The sequence below is a fragment of the Labeo rohita genome, chromosome 3 (genome assembly GCF_022985175.1).
Source record: "Labeo rohita strain BAU-BD-2019 chromosome 3, IGBB_LRoh.1.0, whole genome shotgun sequence".
In the NCBI taxonomy this organism is placed as follows: domain Eukaryota; kingdom Metazoa; phylum Chordata; class Actinopteri; order Cypriniformes; family Cyprinidae; genus Labeo; species Labeo rohita.
In genome coordinates, this window is record NC_066871.1 from 15486752 (window position 1) to 15506534 (window position 19783).

Genomic DNA, 19783 nt, shown 5'->3' on the forward strand with positions numbered 1-19783 from the left:
TCACTTATGGAGTTACTTTTTCTTCTTTAGTCATAAAATATGTTTTTTTCATTTCCATGCATGGGATATAAAGTGTTTGGTTTCCAACATTCTTCAAAATATCAATTAAAAAAAATAATTTTTCAGTAAATAACCCCTTTTAAAGGGATAGTTCACCTAAAATGTAAATAACTAAAAAAAAAAAGACCTAGCAAGCTTTATAATGGCAATGAATGGGTGATTTTGAAGTCCAATACTGTACATCCATCCATCATAAAAAGTACTCTACACGACTCTGGGGAGTTAATCAATTTTGAGTGAACTATGTTTTTAAGCAAGCTCTGTATATCTACAGTAGTCAATATCCGAAGTGGATCAAAAAAGTTCAGTTCAAGTTGTCCTAAGACGAATGGGTGTCGTTTTGGTTTTAGGACAACTTTGAAAAGTTTTGATCCACTTCAAATGTTGACTACTGTAGACTGGTTGAGAGCATGTCCATTAGGTGCCAGATGTGTTTTTAAGATGTATAGATGCTCATCTCAATTGTTCAGTGGTGTAACTGACAGGTATTCACCAAACAAAATGACTTAATTATGCAAGCAAAATCATCAGTCATTATAAATACAGAGACCTACGCATTAATAACAGCGAGTAGTTTGAAGACTGACAATGATTGTCTTGAAATTTGTTGAAGCTATGAAGTTTGAAGGCTTGACGCAACTACTTTTAGTCTTAGTGTACTCAAACACTCTCTGCGAAGCCGTGTCTCCTTTAAAGCACTGCCACTAACAATATTAAACCCAAAGTAGTTGACCTCACTTATCACCTACTAGTTGACCTTTCTGACCATGCCTCCTCCTAGTAACAAGTATATTGAATACGCAGTGTTCTCTGAGTGTTAGATAAACACCTGAAGAGCGTCTTTTTCATTAGAGAAAGGTGAAGGTGAACTGTGAGGCGTGAAGCGTTGTGCTGTGGTACCGAGTGAGCAGTAGATGACTGCAGAACCATCTTTTCCTTTTCAAAAGAGGCCCAGGAGGCCCCACAGAGGGGCACATGAACACACACAACCTGGAGAAATTCACAGGGAAGTGCTTTTGCCAGTGTTTTTGTGGAGTTAAGAGAGAAATAACAGAAGAAAAAGTTTGATAGAAAGCCGCTGTAGGTGTCTGTGTCAGTGGAGGAAGAGAGCGATGGAACCGTGTGAAAGAAAGAGTGAGAACCTGCTTAAGTTTCCTGTCAGCTCAAGTCTCTTGGTTTTGGCCGCAGAGAAACTCAGAGGCCTCGGCAGATATTCAAGCAACTGAAAAAACAACCATCCCCCTTTCACCTCTCCTTTTTTTTCCCAAGGTATTTCTTTCACTTTCAATCTCATTGTTTTAGCTCAGTCGCATACACACAAACCTAATGGACTAATCAGTTTTGCTGCTGATTTTTAATGTGCTAAACTGGATTTTTCAGTCGTTTCTGCTCTTTTGGTTTTTTTGGGTTTAGCACCCTTTTTTTTACTTCAGCCACAGGTACTTTTTATCTTATCATTTTGATTATCTTTAACATAACATACTTGCCTTACTTTTCGGTAATAAGCAAACTCTGAGATTTTTTTTCCACACTTTTTTTTAGTCTGATCTAACCCGCTTGATAGGTCAGCTTCAGTTTGAATCCAATTATGTTATAGTATGTATTGAATGCTTATGTATGTATTATATTTTGAGTGGGTACTTTTTAACTTTTCAGGGTTTGGATCATTTACTTGGTAAATAATGGTTTGTGTGCACTAATTGCTGGCATTGAGAAGGTTTGCATTCTCTTTATGACATCAAATCTTGAAAGATTCTAAAAAAAGTTTTGTTTGAGTCACACAGTTGCAAGAAACCATCATATCTATTAGCATTTTTTTATTACTTATTTTAGTGTTGACCATAAAATGCATATGTGACCATGGACAATAAAACCAGCCGTAAGGGTAAATTTTTTGAAATTGGGATTAATATATAATTGGAAAGCTGAATAAATAAGCTTTCCATTTATTTGTGGTTTGTTAGGGGGGGATGAAATATTGAGAAAATCGCCTTTTAAAGTTGTTCAAATGAAGTTCTTAGCAATGCATTTTACTGATCAAAATTTAAGTTGTGATATGTTTATGGTAGGAAATTCACAAAATATATTCATGGAACATGATCTTAATAACCTAATGATTTTGGGCATAAAAGAAAAAATTTTGAACCATACAGTTTTTTGGCTATTGCTACAGACATATCTGTTTGACTTATGACTGGTTATGTGGTGCAGGGTCACATATGTTCTTCCACATCAACTAGTAGGGCATGGTGCTAGTAACTCTTAGGTCATGGGTTCTATTCTCAGGAAACTCACATCTTGTAAAAAAATGTCTTGTAGTTAGTTATTGAGAGTTGTGAAATATATCCACTATTTGTGTCACTATTTAAAAGACATTGTATTGTATTGCAGATTCATTGATTCTAGATTAACTCGCTTCTAAACATTAGGAAAGCATGAATACAAACTGTTCATTTGAACTGCTGCCCATTCACACCAAGGACAATAACTGTTACGATAACTATATCTTTATTCCAAAACGATTCTTGACCAATTAATTCTTCTGCTGTGTAAATACATCTTTACAACCATACATTTTAACCAAAATTGCAGTTTCTTTGCTTTTTGTTTATAGTTTGAATCTCTGTATGTCAGTACTGGCATCTTAAAAGTAGGAGTGCGAATCTTCACTGGTTTCATGATTCAATTCAATTACGATTTTCATCATTAACTCAATATCACGATGCGTCACATTCTCGGTTTTCAATATTACTGCACATAGCTACATTTTCATATAAATTTTAGATCAAATTTATGTTGTGCAAAATGTCTTTAATCTTTTATTACAGAAGCAGGCTACTTTTTAAAGATTAAATGCACAGATCTATTTCGATATATTAGATGTTTTGTCCTGCTCTGAAAATGTAACTGACTGTGTGATCATCAATTTCATATAAAAGTATTTGAAAATGCAAGTGCATTTAACCGCAGCTGCAATCAATCTTCAGGACAGCAAACACAAAGCACACGTGAAAGTCTGTCAGTGCGCGAGTTTCGTCCATCTAATAGTACTCCATTACAAACGGCATTAATGTAAGCATATCTAAAGTAAAACATGGTGAGTGGAAGCACACATTGTCAAGCAGTGCGCACGTGTCTCACAGCCTGCCACATCTCTAGCGTGCACACGTGCCATATGCGGGAAAAAAAACAAGCTCAGAATCGATTCTGAAATATTCAGAATCGATTCAGAATCATTGAAGAGAGAATCGCGATGCATCGGAGAATCGATTTATTATTATTTTTTTCTCTCACCCCTATTTGTGTGGTGTGACATTACCGTTTCTTTTAGTTTCAGTCTTTTTGAAAGTCCTGCGTTGAATTGTACCTTGTTTGTAAACGAATCAGCTGTAAAATGAAGTGAACAAAGGACCAAGTTCTTACTGTCATGGTCCAGAAGTTCATTAAAAATAGTTCATCCACTCTGTCCTAATGCTCGAATCAGAAGGAAGACAATGCAAAGACTGATTTTCCACAACTTGGCACTGCGTTTTTTTTTTTTTTTTTTTTTTTTATGCCTCATGTGCGAATTGGTGGGCGGAGCTAAACAGGCAGTGATGTCGAAGCAGGAGTTGATCTTCCTCTGTAGAGGCGATGTTTAGACACTATTACATCATAAAGTGACACATTTCACAACCTGTTGTTTTGGCAGACTGACTTCAGTATAAGCTGTTCTTAGACTAACAAGAAAGTTTCTGAAACTTACAGGACATTTTTACACTACATTTTATAGTACAGTGATCTCTTACATGTCAAAAGATCAAGACCATTTTGATTTCTAACTTCATGACCCCTTTAATGAGAATGATACAGGAACGATATAGTTAGGATTACTTCTGAATGTTTTTTTTTTTTCAGCTGATGAATGATAAAAACATTGACAGCCAGTCAGAATCCACTTGATTTTAAAGAGCTCAAGCGTTTAAAGTGGCAGACAACATACCAGCAGCATGTGCTTATAGTAAACAAAACTTTGTCGTCTGTTGGTGTGGATGCTAATATCTCCATAGTTATCAATCTTTGTGTAAACATCCTTTGGTCTGTTTGATATGGCCGTTTTAGAGGGGTCCATTACCTGTCAGGCTGAACAGCTCACGCAGGTTGTTTGTCAGTTAACACCTGCTCTGCTTTAAGGACCTGCTCATTACAGCACCATCCTATGCCATATTTGCAGAGTTAGGGCATCGTTAATTACTGCTAATGACTCAGTCTGGCTGTTCGTCCTTGAGTTCCTCCATTCCTAAGGAGGAGTTTGATCCCCTGAGACCTTGGCGTCCGCTGTATGAGCAGAATACAGGCTCCTGCTCTGTGAGTCCTTACCCAGACAGCCCATCTGAGAGGGCAGCCGCTACCCACTGTGTGCATGCAGGGCAGTGAGCAGAAGGATGACTCATGGCCTAGTGAAGCATGGTTTTTGGATGCTTTTTTTCAAGCTCTGAACTTGCTTTTTAGAAATTCACTTTGTTGTTACTAAAATGTCTCTTGGCAGTAAAATAGACACCAAATCAAGTGCCAGTTTTCCCCGGCAGGGAGCTGGTGCTGTAGCTGGCATCCCATTTGAGACATTTTTATGCCTTTCTGTTATTGAAAAGGCATTGTGATGAATTTTGTTCTATATTTAATAAAAAAAATTATCTATATAACAGGTTATATAATTTATTTATATTATAACTTAGTTCAGTTGTAACTAGGTAAATAAAGTCACTAAATCAGATTACTTTAAATGAGGGAATATCTTCTCAAAACTTGAAATGAAAACAGACCTTGATGTAGTGTTCATCTGTTGTATATGTGGTAACATAAACCTGTTTATCTGTAGTATAGGTGCATTTTATTTTTCAGTATCACCATCACCAACAGTCCATGTACATAAAGTTGTTAAAGATAGTTTTTTTTTTTTTTTTTTTTTTTTTTCATTGCTCTGAGTCATTTTAATAACAGGTTATTTAGCCTTTTTTCATTTGAGTAATTACACCAACACTTTGCATTATGTGGTAAATTGCATTATAATAATGGGACTTTATTTTACTGGGATGCCCTCACGGAGTCAGTGGTGTTCTCTGTTTCTTAGACACTCTTTTGAGTTGATACTTTAATGCACAATCCTCAAATATAATGAGACCTTTACCAGGGATTCCACTTATAAGAAATGGCATGTGTTATAGATCCATGCATTTTCGTCAGTAGTAAAGCTACTGTATTTTTTAATACTGTCAAATTTGAACGTCATATGCATGACAGGTTTTCTGTGGTTTGCTTTGACACATTTTGGTTTCCATAGCAAAAACAACATTTGTGTTGTTTTGTACAAATCTCGTCTAAGGGTTGGTTCATCCCAAAAAATTAAATTCTGTTATTACTCACACACTCATGTCGTTCCAAACCCGTAAGACCTTTGTTTATCTTCAGAACACAAATTAAGATATTTTTGATGAAATCTGAAAGTTTTCTGACCATGCATTAACAGCAAAGCAACTACCACGTTCAAGGCCGAGAAAGGTAGTAAGGACATTGTTAAAATAGTCCATGTGACATCAGTGTTTCAACAGTAATGTTATGAAGCTACAAGAATACTTTTTGTGTGCAAAGAAAACAAAAATAATGACTTTATGTCAGTCTCTGCCGTGCGTTCACAGTAGTACCACAATGCATGCGTTCTAGACCATCCATCTCTCTTAGTTTATCATCTGTATATTCTGGTTCAAATAAGTAAGACTGGACAAATAAAGCTGTTATTTTAGTTTTCTTAGCATGCAGAATATTCTTGTAATATTCTACAAATATTCTTTGTAGAAAATTATGGTTGAACCACTGATGTCACTGATGTCATGTTGTCATGTTGAACGTGTCAGTTGCGTTGCTGTATATGCAGGGTCAGAAAGCTCTTGGATTTCATCAAAAATATCTTAATTTGTGTTCTGAAGATGAACACGGTCTTACGGGTTTGGAACGACGTGCAGGTGAGTAATTAATGATAAAATTTTCATTTTTGGGTGAACTACCCCTTCAGTTGGCACCGATAGCCTTGTGGGCAGCGCGCCGACAAATAGCGCCATTACGCTTCAGGCGTCCCATGTTCGAATCCAGACTCGAGGACCTTTCCCAATCTCTCTCCCACATCACTTCCTGTTAATTCTTCACTGTTCTGTCACAGTAAAGGCACAAAATGCCAAAAAAAACAAAAAAGAACCATTTCTTTAATATCCTGTAAAATGTTCCAACTTTTCATCAAAGTTCCTATGTAGCAGCAGACACAGTTTGAATTTAAAAAATAAATTTTTCCGACACTCCACGTTCACATGTATGTAAGTCAGCAGCTTCGCAGAAGAGTCGGTGTTTCTCTGAGAAACATCAGGCTCTCAAAAGAACCTCCGCTGATTTGCATAGAAAACCAAAGACACTGGTCGAATTGGTGCGCTTTTACGTAGGTAACTATTTTTACAACATCCCATAAATGGTGATGCAAATCCTTACCAAGCTGATGCCTTCCTGCTTGCTTTTTAAGTCTTTGCACTGCTGCATGTATATGTGTGTCAATGGCTAGCACAATTCGCTCTGCCTCTGTGTTTTTCAATTAAAAATGTACTTTTACCACAATTACTATAGGGAGAGTAGCAGATCAAGCAGCTACTCTGACAAATTCAGGACTTCTGTTTCATCTTTTCATCAAAATATAATCGTATCTTCAGGTGCATGTCTTTTTTGTAAAATGTCAATTTAACTTAGCACCGTGCAAAAAGTAGTAAATATGTGATGAATAAACTGCTTAAGAAAACATTTTATCACATTTCGCTGTTATTTTTTTTTTCATATTGTGCCTGGTCAGGACACAGTGTGAGACATGCTGCTGTTGCTGAATTTCTCGCATGGTCGAAAAAAGGCTTTGGTGGTTTTCTGATTCGGAGAGTGTGTGCGTGTGTTTGTGTATGTGTTTGAACTGCTGGAGGTGGTGTGTGTGGAGAGAGACAGACACGTTCTCTGACTGGGTCAGTATTTATAGCCTGCCTCAGGCAGTGCAGCCTACCGCCATCTTGTCTTTTTGCCTGCCGTGTGTGTGTGTTCGCATGAGCTCAATCTCCCTTTAAAAATGACACTGTGCTGTACTGTCCTTGAGTGTTTGTTTTGAAGTGTGGCTGATCACTTTCTGCGTAAAAGCGTAATAGTAGAAGAAAGGGTGGTGGGAAAAGCACAGGATGGCTTATAATAGACCTGTCTGTCTTCATAACGTTCCTGTTTGAATATCAGACAGTTTGGTGGAATGTGGAGTGAAAGAACGCAGACACATGCGTACCGGTAGCGCAGGTCAGGTGAGCCGAGGTCGGGTATCTGCTCCGCAGGCTGTACCTGCTCGTCTTCATGCACGTTCCTTTGATCATAAAACTCTCATACGCTCATAAGACCCGGCATGGACTAATTCCAGCCTAGGGTGTCAGACACGACGGGTTGCTGTGCGGTTCCTCAGTGTTTAGCAGTTAGTGGTGCTTCATCCCAGATTAGAGGCTTGTGCAAATTGCTTCGGTTTAAGAAGTGGCCTCAGTCCAGAGATAGCAGATTCCCTAGTGAAATTTGTGGCCTTATTGTTATGACGCAATGTTGGGAAAGTTGCTTTGAGACGCGGCTAATCATAATTTAAAGTATTTAGACTGCAGTCCTTATGAACCTCTTTATGAAGTAGCTAGGTACACTTACAAGCTACTAAATGCGTTTGGTTTTAACCAACTACATTTTAGCCATTTAAGAGTACAACATTTATTCATTTTTGTAACTATTAGAGAAAATTAGAGCAGGCATGAAAGCAATTAAGATCTTAAATACAACTAATAAAATAAATGCCTAAGTACAGTTGAAGTCGAAAATAGTCCACATAGAGAAATAATAGTTGAATTTATAAAAATTACCCCCTTCAACAGTTTACATACACTTGATTGTTAATACTGTGTTGTTACCTGAATGAGCCCCAGCTGATTTTTTTTTTTTTTTTTTTTTGTTTAGTGATAGTTGTTCATGAGTCCCTTGTTTGTCCTGAACAGTTAAACTGTCTGCTGTTCTTAAAAAAAATCCTTCAGGTCCCACAAATTCTTTGGTTTTCCAGCATTTTTGTGTATTTGACCCCTTTCCAACAATGACTGTATGATTTTGAGATCCATCTCTAATCCACCAACAACACAGTATTAACAATCAAGCATATGTAAACTTTTTAATAGGGTCCTTTTTATAAATGCAACTATAAAAATTTTGCAGGTTCTGCAAGGTGTATGTAAACTCTTGACCTCAACTGTATATACAAATTTAATAAAGATACATTACTGTTCAAACGTTTGGGGTTTGTTTTTTTTATTACTTATTATCACTATTTCTTTTTTGTTTGTTTGACCTTTATTCATCTTCAGAACACAAAGTAAGATATTTTTGATAAAATCAAATACCTTTTGTCCCTGCATACACAGCAACGCAACAGACACGTTCAAGGCCCAGAAAGGTTGTAAAGACATTAAAACAGTCATTAAAATTGTACAAAACAATATTTGATATTTGTACTGCAGCTTTTCACCAAAAAGCTGTTTTCATACTAGTAAATATACGTTTGCATAACTTAACAAATCAAACCTTTTAATGATTTTTGAAACAGTTCAACTGATTCAATATTAATGCATTTATACAGTGTCAGTGATTATGACAATCCACTCATGTTCACTATCACTGTCTTAGTGCGTGTGCTGGGGGGATGTTCATATGAAGTGCGGTTAATTGAGGGTGACTATGGTAAGGATTTCTCTCTGCTCTGTGCCTGTCCCATGAGGCACGTCCCATGTCGCTCCAGTTTTCATGTAGAGCAGCTCCCAGTCTTCCTCTCATGCGGGTCTTTTCATCTCTCCGCGAGAAACCGCAGGACTTAAATACAGCTGCATATTTAAACGCCGCTAATTAAGATCTCCAGACTCTTCTCGTTCCTGCAAGGTTAAACATGGAAAACGATGAGATTAGCATGATAGGCGAGCGTTACGGTGATTTCCCTGCAATGGCTTCCACTGATTTGTGATCTTATGCGTGAAGCCTTTGAAACGTGTCTATTGGCAGGGTCGGGTCACACGTCACTCTCGGTTGTGTAGATCGTATTAGAGCTAATCTCGCTGCTGCAGGGTATTGAACTCACTGACCACGAGCTGACTATTTTGTTTGACGTCTAGGGTTTGATACCGTAAAAACAAAGATTATTCACTTGAGCTAAAGCAGCACTAGTCAACACGCAGACCACATGCGGACCTCAAGCCATATTTATGTAGGCCGCTTGTTGAGATTCTGATATATCGTTTCCTCAATTAGGCTATTTTATGATGACTTAAGATGTGACTTTACTTCTTTATGTATATATGCTTTTAAAATTGTTACATAAAGCTGCCTCCCTTAAACTATATTATCTGTCAACATCTGCTCACCCGTACATGTATTTTGACCTGTCAGTTTATTGCATTTTGTGAGTCCTGTAGCAGCCTAAGTGAGGTGTGTTTGTGTTGTGAGGAAGTGACAGATGCTCTGCTATGATGAGATCTGGGAGAGGCGGATAGAAAAAAACAACTGCAAGGTGTGTATCTCCATAGCAACAAGCATAGTCTGGGACCTGGGGATGTACACGGCATCACAAGGTGTCTGTGTAATAAGTGCCACCCTAAGGAGAATCGCTCATATGTCTGGCTCCAGAGGACATGCACAGATACCCTCTGTACACGAGGCTGTGTTTGCAGAAAATGCTCTCTCATTTACTGAACTTAAAAAAACGTTGATGGAGAATCCAGGATGCTTTGTTTCATTTTGACAGACAAAAAATAAGAGATCTCCCTACTTAAGAAATATTCTCACAGGATGGAATGTAATTAGGGGTTAGTCATTATGAAAAAGAATTGTGGAAAATCATGAAAATTGACAGGAAGAAATAAATGGGCCGTTCTACACAACTGGTCCAAAGTCAGAGTTGGAAATGTCTTGGGGAAAAAATGTCCTTTTAAAAAAATTGTATGTAAAAATTTGTATGCAAACTGTATAATATCCAAGGTACACATTTCTGGTAATTGTGCAGTTAATTCTCATACTGTATTTTCAGAAAGTTCAGAAATTTGTCACTACCGAAACACAGTAATAGTAATTTAATTAGAAGGTTTATATTTACCTATTACGATTTTGCTTACATCTACATTGTAAATATGTTTATTAATTTTTTCAGAGGTAAATCCATAACAATTACATTTTTAACAATATTTCAAGTGCAATTTAGGAGATTTGTTGTATTTTGAATTCAGTTTTTCGCTGTAAAAGGCAGAAAGTTGATCATAGTGATTTCACAGTTAAGGATTCATTAGTTTGAATATACATTGAACCAAAAACCATCATAACATCTTAGCTGGTAATTCAGTAATTTTATTTTTGACAAAATATCCAATGTTTAATGTCACATTTTCGGTAGTGACAGTAATGTTGTGGTAGCGACCACATCACATTACAGGATTTTAGCTCGCATACTAAAACGCTTCTAAAACATACTAAAATACTAAAATAATTGCATAACTGTACTAAAATTTTGTTTATTTCCACCAAATATGAGGATTATGTGTTTCCTTTTGTCGCTTGGTTTTGGTAGTGACAATTCTATGCGATAACGATAAAGTTATCTTTACCGAAACTCTACCAAATGTTTTGGTATAGTGATTGTTTCAGTAGTTTTAGATACTTTTGAATCTAGCTCAAAGATTCTAATCAGCACATGGTTAGCTAGCACAGTTCTGAACAGTAGTACACGTATAAAATCTAAATGTTATGGAGTAACCTTCAAAAAGGTGTGCTTAATTGCAGGAAAAAGGTATTTGGTCGTAACGTTTCTTATAGTCACACACAGGTTTCATAATTTATGGTTTCATAATTTACATAGAAAATCTAAAATAATTGTTTTGAACTTCACTTTTTAAAAGAATCAAAAAGATACTTTTAAAAACAACAATGGAAAAAAATAAAAATATATATTTCAGTGTTATTTTCATAAGTTGAAATTTAGAGGATAGGGTTTGAGACAGCCGCCTCCCAATTGAAAGTACCCAATAAATGATGATTTTATATATATCAAGCTTACTGATATTTTGAATATTATTGTGGGTTTCAGTAGATATTAAAATGATTTTAGTAAACATCTAAGATTTAATACTTAAATGCTTTTTACATGTGTTTTTTTTAGCTGTAGGACAGCAGTTTGCACCAATTTTGTAAAATTGCCCATAGAAGAATTGATACATAAGGGTGAGAATTAAGCAAGAGTGACTGATTACAAGATTTTGTTTGTTTGTTTTACATTTCAAGAACAGAATAAAAAGAAAAAAGCGAGAGACATTCGTGGCCATTTTGTATTTATTTTATTTATTTTATTTTTTTTTAAGACTTAAAGTCATTATTGTTTCCGTATATGATTAGATGAGGCAGGGGCCAGGGCCCACTAGGGGGCCTCAGAAAACTTCTGATGGGTCCTCAAGATGATTTAAAATGATTTAAAGGCAAAACAAGCATTAAAATAAGTTTAAAAACGTTAGAAATAATGTTTTTTCTTATTTGAATTCACCCCCTCATCTTAGCTTAATTTTCTTAGCGTTAATTCTAGACCTGCAAAAATCAATATTAATAATCTCACAACTTGTATTTTTATACTTTTTAAGAACATGCATTTTTCTACTTAAGTCAAACTCTAAAGTATTTTATCATGTTGAAATTGTAAGGAAAAAAAAAAAATCAGTGCAGGAGCCTATTATTTATTTACTTATTTATTTTTAAGGTACAGGTTTGGAGTGTTTTCTCAGAAAAAAGTGTGTGATCCATGACAGGTAACATTATGACAGGCGCCTATTATGCCCCTAAGATGTAAATTTGGTCTTGGGTGTCCCCAGAATGCGTGTGTAAAGTTTCATCTTTAAATACCCCACAGATCATTTATTATAACGTGGAAAATGTCATTTTTAGGGCATGTCTACAAAAGAGCTGTTTTGGTGTTTATCACTTTAAATGCAAATGAGCTGCACGTTCCCACCCCATCTACAGAAGAGGGTGTACCGTATACATCTCTGCTTTGCAAATCTAAAGTAAGCAACATGACTGAGAGCGAGAGAACCGGTGTTCAGCTGTACATATGGGAAGCCAAACACTCTGAAAATGGGACAAAACAGTGTTCCAGAGCTTGCGGGAACTAATCTCACAAGCGCGGTGCTCCTCTATTGAAATACATTGATAACGTACGCACTCAAATACAAACAGCATGACATTCACAAAGCAGTCTGAAGAGAAACGATTTCCGCAGGCATAAACGTACGTAGATTTTGAGGTGCATTACCTTGAAAAATAAAAGCAATCCACTGTGCCCTCCGTGGCCGTCAGATTTTGGGAGAAAAGACTTTTATGTTCAGTTTTACACCCAAACACAACACCGGGATTGCTTACACGACATTGACGTTATAGTTGCTCGAGCACAGAGAACTCGACAACTCGCTAAAAGTAGAAACTATTGCAGTGCAAGACTGTCAGTCAGCGGCCGTGGGCGGGGCCTAAGCAACGTGACATCACATTGCTTAGAGAATCAAAACCGCATGCCTAATGAGACTGGTCTGGTTTAATGAGGATTAAAAAAAATAAGGAGTGGGTGGATTTTTATGATTGTAGGGTGGTTGTGTTCACACACTGCCAACAAACATTTATGTCCAAACACCATGTAAAAGTGGACTTTAATGTCACATTACAAATGCAGAGATTTTCTTGATGTTGTGGAAACTTGAGTTCATTTTCTTCAACTTCTTGTTTTCTCCAAACTCGTGCTTACCAGTTGTACATGATTTTAGTTCCTTAGCTTTCACTGTAGCCTATGTTTTATAAACTCCATATAATTTTCTGGAAAACAAGGCCTGTTTAAAATAGATCGTGGCGAAACATTTACAACCGAGTCTGTCAAAGTGACAGATAATGATTTGGTTGTACAAACTCTGCCCGTACTCTCCTCCACAGATGGCCGCTAACGTGCCATTGAGAGAGAGCGACGTTCAATTATATTGACCTCAAAAACCTGTTCTCTCTGTGAGGTCTGATTCACATCTCCACATCACAATGCCTTTGTCTTGTCTCGTAACTGGCTTGCAGTCTGAAAACAGGGCTGGAAAGTGCTTTTGATCAAAATAAACCCACTCAGCGTTTTCTGGCCTCCGTTTGAAGTCACGGCTCATCTTGGAAAGCCTGTCATTACGCTTTAGCAGCATGTGCAGAGTGTGTGTCTGTAGTAGGAGGCTCTGTCAGTGTGCTGTAATTACATTTAAGGTGTCTCCTCTGTACTTAGACTGGGCTCAGGTCCTGTAATTTCAGCCTACCAGGACGTGTTACACCATTCTCGTACCTTTAGTGCTTTCATCTGTCCCGTGTAGTCGAAGAATTGAACGTGTAATGCAGGATTTAATTTCTCATCAGTCAGTAAATGAAGATGTCTTTGTGAAAGTGAGAGCGATCGGTGGCACACCGTGAGATGGAAAATACTCCCTTGGGCCGGTGTATAATGTGCTCTTTTTCTTTTTCTCTTTGTAATGAAGTGCTTTTTAATTCACTGGGAATTCAGTGTGCGTTTGAGCTGTTTCACAAACAGACGAGTTTAATATCTAATGCGGCCTCCACAAAAGAAGCTGATGTTTGCTTTTGTCCCGTGTCAGTCTTTTCTTCCTGCACTAGAACAGAGCCTGGGTTTTTGTTGAGACAGCATCCCATGAATGTCCCAGGTAGTTTTTTTAATGTGATTTATCGGAGTGCCTGTTTGTTTGATAAAATAATTTTAGTGGATGAAGAAGCTTTGCATGTCTGATCAGGCCGCATTTGTTCCCTGTTGCTATTGTATACTGTAGATGAATGGTGATTAAAATAATTTTTCGGGATCAATACGTTAATGTATATCGACAGCATTAATGGAATAATGTCCATTACTACAGACAATCATTTCTTTTCTCTTTTTTTCTTTAATTTTTAGTAACAGTAAAGCACTTACAGTAAAGTCACGCACTTGCATAATGTGGGTATCAAAGCAGAAATGTGGAATAAAAGTCATAAAAAACATAATTTTTGAGTTGAATGTTGTCTGATCATCATTTATGAACTATTCAGGGCCGGTGAATTAGTTATTCATCACTGTCATTCATGGAAAAAGTTATGTTGTATCCGTTGGATTATCATGTAAAAGAATTTTTATTGTGTACATGTGTACTTGCATTGTAAGTGCCAGAATTGTTCATACATTACATAAATAGCTTTGTCCAGCTATTTGTAGCTGCGTTTGCAAATGAAAAATCTAAAAATGTAAAAATATTAACATAAAAAAAAGAATAAATGTAAAATGTAGTATTATTTATATTATTGGTTTATTTTTATTGTTGTTGTTGTTGTTGTTATTATTTTTATTATTATTATTATTATTATTATTATTATTATTATTATTTGTAGTTAGGATTTTTAACAACAAATTATAGTAGTATATACTGTATTTGTAGTATATAATTGTTTATTATTATTAAATTATATTTTGTGATAATCAGTATTTTGTCTCAAATACGTTCTTTTTATTTTGATTATTTGTTTGTAGTTTTTATTTTTTTATTATTATTATTATTATTATTATCATTATTACTTATATATTTTTGCATTTGTATTTTTTTAAGTTACATTTTGTGGTAATCAGCATTATGTCTCAAGTATTTTATTATTTTCATTATTTATATTATTATTATTATTATTATTATTATCAATAATAATTGTATTGTTTTCATTTTTATTATTATTAAATTACAAAACAATTATACAATTTTGTGATAATCAGCTTTATGTCTCAAATATTTAGATTTTTTATTATTAACATTTATTAATATTTAACTATTTTTGTAGTTTATTATTTTTTCTTAATAAATTACATTTTTGATAATCAGCATTGTCTCAAATGTATAATTTTTTGATTATTTATTCATAGATTATTGTTATTATTATTATTATTATTATTTTTTGTTGTTGTTGTTGTCTATACATTTTTTATTATTATTATTATTATTATTATTATTATTATTATTATTAAATTACATTTTGTGGTAATCAGTATTGTCTCATATATTATTTAGATTTATTTTTAGTAAATTATTATTATTATTATTATTATTATTATTATTTGTAGTAGTATTTTTCGTATTAAAGTACATTTTGTGGTAATCAGCATTGTCTCAAATATATTATTTTGATTATTTATAGTATATTGTTGTTGTTGTTGTTGTTCTTATTTGTAATGTATTATTTTTTCATATTATTATTATTATTATTATTATTATTATTATTATTATTATTATTATTATTATTATTAAATTACATTTTGTTGTAATCAGCATTATGTATTATATTGCCTATATTACTGTTTTGATTATTTATAGTATAAAATTATTGTTATTATTATTTGTAGTATTTTTTTATTATTATTATTCTTATTAAACTGCATTTTGTGATAATCAGCATTATGCTTCAAATATGGTTTTCTAGAGCTTAACTTGTATTGAATTTGTAAGTTTCCTATAACAGATCTTGGCCAGGTCTCGTATATCAGGGCTTTGGCGAGTGGCCTTAATGCGTTTACACGCGAGAGTGTGTATCAAAGCAGCAGAGCTTTAAAAAGGCCTTAGTAAACTGGTTAGCAATTAAAGCGTTTCAGTTCACATGAATCTCATAACTGCATAATTGGTTGAGGATTTGCGTTGCGTATCTGTGTCCAGTGCTCAGAAAGCTGGATTTAGATGCATACGCACACTTACACGCGCGCACACACATACACACTCTTTTCCTCGTCTCCCGTTCGAGAGCTCATTGCATCTCCCTCCCCCTTCCACTCTCCAACCTCTCCTCGCCAGTGCCGTGTTGTGATTGGATGAGCGCTGACAGTTTCCACAGAAGCTTCTCGAATACCTTTTATCAAAAGGCCCTGACTGCAGTCATTTTTCACCACCCCGGGGCAAAAGTGCGAAAGACAGAATATGCAGGTACTTCCAGCGTAATCAAGAGAAATTAGCCATGCGCTTAGGAGTCCATATGCTTCCTGTAACACATTCATAATCGGCTATCACAATGGACCGACTCAGATGCGAGAGAAAAGCAGAGGAGGACGGAGAAACTGTAGCGATTGGTCGGTCCACGCTCGTGGCAGGCAGGCTGAGCTGGACTTAATCAGGGATTGGCGTCACTGATTCCAGCTTAGCACTGCGACTGCGCCGCTGGAGAGCGTCTGTGCTGCAAACATGGCGTGAAAGAGAGCAAGGGGCCACGACTGGGGGAGGGACGTGCCCGTGAGGGAGAGAGAAAGGGAGGAATTGAAAGGACATGTTCACGCTAGCTCAGGATTCATGTTTTCGTGGAGCGTTAAGGCTGCGTCACATTGGGTCTCTCCAGTACATAATCTATATGTGAGCCTCTCTTTCAGCCAATACGAAAGAAGCAGTGGATTCTGAAGGGTGTTGTTCACCTGAGTGATTTAAAAATGTCTTGGGTAACAATTACACACATTAGCAAGCTAAATATAACTGCACACATATGACGTTAGGTGTTGGCAGCCAGAAGCTTGAACTGATTGAATTCCTATAGTTACTGCTTTTTCAAGGAACTTGAATTCTTCTTAGCAGATCCTCAACCCAAGCACATGCTCTACACTTAATTGCAATGGTAATCCCCTATCATTTTGCTAAAAATGCATGAAATTACACTTTATTTCTAAATGTACTCTCTGTTTCCAGTCCCATGCAAAGCAAGATGGGTTGTGGAAATCCTGTTACCAGTTCCTACAATGCAAAAAAAAAAAAAAAAAAAAGTTTTTACAGTTGAGGTCAAAAGTTTGCATCCCCCTTTCAGAATCATTACCAAAATAGAGGGATCTATAGATATTTCACATAAAAGATGCTTACATATAGTCCACAAGAGAAAATAAGTTGAATTTATAAAAATGAGCCGGTTCAAAAGTTTACATCCCCTTGATTGTTAATGCTGTGTTGTTACCTGAATGATCCACAGCTGTGTTTTTTATTTAGTGATAGTTGTTCATGAGCCCCTTGTTTGTCCTGAACAGTTAAACTGCCTGCTGTTCTTCAAAAAAAAAATCCTTCAGATCCAACAAATTCTTTGGTTTTCCAGCATTTTTGTGTATTTGAACCCTTTCCAACACTGATTTTAAGATCCATCTTTTCACACTGAGGACAACTAAGGGACTCATATGCAACTATTACAGAAGGTTCAAATGCTCACTGATGCTAGTGTGATGAACACATACATGAATATTTTGCAATATAATGTGTAGCTAATTTATAAATAATGACTATATATCAGTAGCTGTTAGGGCTGTTAGTAGCTACAGTCAGAAGGCTTTTCAGTCAACAAATCGCCATAATTTACCATTGATTTACTGTAGTAACACCAACTGCACCACGGTGTTGTGTCAGAAATGTCGGATATTTGTATTGAATTGTATTATTATTATTATTATTATTATTATTAATGTAGATATGTATTAAATGTATTAAAGGAGTAATGGAATATAATTGCAGTATTTTTACTAAATGTATTAAATGTTTTTAGACTGGTTTTTCATACAAATAACTAGAAACCATACAGTCACATTTTTACCATGGTATTGAGGTGCTATATGTGTAGTTTTAACTCTGGTTATCATGATCTAAATGTATGCTACTACAGAAGAGCAATAGTTCATTTTTAAGTCAGAATAATTAAATTTCACTATATAAACAAAGAGGTTGATACAATTTTTCAGGTATTACTGTTTTTGGTAATAACATAAATTTACTTCTGCATCTGAACTCAAGCTACTATTACTATCAAATGCGCATTTCTAAGAGACAAAAAGTGTATAATAATTTAAAAACAATATCACTCATTAGAACATGCAGAAACTGAGAAATTCATTGTTCTTTTTTTATGATATTTATTTTGTTAAGTATTTGTCATGTTCTGACCATGAAGAGTAGTTTAAAACCACAATTAATGGTCTGGTTTCTACAACTTTCACTTAGGCACAAAAATCTGCTTTTAAACTTAAAGGAAATAGAGATTTGAAATTTATCATGATCAACTGATATGAAACATTGTATCATGTATCATGGTCTTTTTTTTCCTCCATATCGCCCAGCCCTAGTAGCTGTATATACCATAATTTGATTTATGTCATTCTCAAAGCTTTATTGGATGAGTAGTTTATTCACAATGTATCATTAAGCACCAGTGTTGGGGAAAGTTACTTTTAAAAGTAATACATTACAGTTTTGCATAGCTAATTACGCTACTTAGTTACTTTTTATGGAAAGTAATGTGTTATGTTACTTTTGCATTACTTTTTAAATCTGGGCAGGGCTGGCTTGCTTTGTTTTTAATATAAAACAATTCTAATGTAAAAGCCCTTTTACACCAAAAGTGAAATTAATTCACCTCAGGCTGAAAGAAAAGTACATTTATGCAGGAGATTACTCTTCAGCTTTAAAAAAAATGAAGTGCAAATGTTAGTTTATCTAAAGTAATTTTTGCTTATTAGTATGGTTGAATTGCATCATTGAAGGTCAGCAGCAAAAACACTGGTTAATAAAATGAGACTAAATACATAAAGGATATTTGTTATTTAATTATTGCAGGGTTGCATGATGTTCTGAGTTTGCATTTCACTGTTTTTATTAATTTTGAGGAATACTGAATCTGTTTTTTGTGAGTGAGATGAATTAATGCATGTTCACATTTAGTCTAGAATACAATAACATCATGTTTACTCACAATTTCCCGACAGAAGACTTGTCAATCAATAAATGGGGAAAAAAGTAACTGGCGTTACTTATTTGAAAAAGTAACTCAGATATTTTCTTAGAAATTCAAAAGTAATATGAAAAAAGTAATATTATTACTTAACTCATGTTACTTCTAATGTGTTACTCACAACACTGTTAAACACACAGTCTTGTACCTTTGTCTGTTTTCCTTATTTTTATAATTACTATATACTTACACTTTCACGTACTTCAAAGCAAAGTTTCTAATGTTGTAATTAATCTTGAAGTGGGTTGATTCATGGCGTTCTCTACAAAGAAAACAAGCAGGGAAAACACTGGAAGAAAGACTGCCGAAAAAGTAAGCGGTCACCATTGTGTTTTATTACAAACCAGCAATTTGTATTAACCAGTTGCAGAGCTGCTATTGAAGTTTTGTGGTCTGTTCCATGAGGGCCTCCTGTGAATAATTTCAATGCATCTTTGTATGCGTTTTGGTATTTCACCCTCTGTCTCTCTGCCTATAAATTCTGAGGCTACTAAAATCAATAAAAGCCTAGAAACCCAAGTAGTAGATTTAAAGTATTTTTTTCCCTCCTCCACGATTCTTTTTCACCACCAGACAGTGGTTTTTCCCCCAGCAGAATAAGCATCTCCCCCGTCTGCGTTACGTAAGTCCGACACTCATTTACGCAGATGTTTGCGCTCCCTCTGCTTCATCTTTGCCTCTGCCTCAGGTGGAGATCTGCCTGGATCAGGCTCTCTGATGGCTAATTGTGTAACCGTTTCTGCCTCCTCCACAACTCGGATGCGTAAAGATAAACGGCACTTTCGTTTCCTTTCTTCTC

The 19783-nt window shown here is 35.5% G+C and overlaps 1 protein-coding gene across 3 annotated transcripts in view; it reads left to right on the plus strand.

Moving 5' to 3' along the window:
• Nucleotides 1-19783, plus strand: part of tnrc6c1 (trinucleotide repeat containing adaptor 6C1) — a 66414-nt gene that overhangs the window by 14783 nt on the left and 31848 nt on the right. The window lies entirely within an intron of this gene.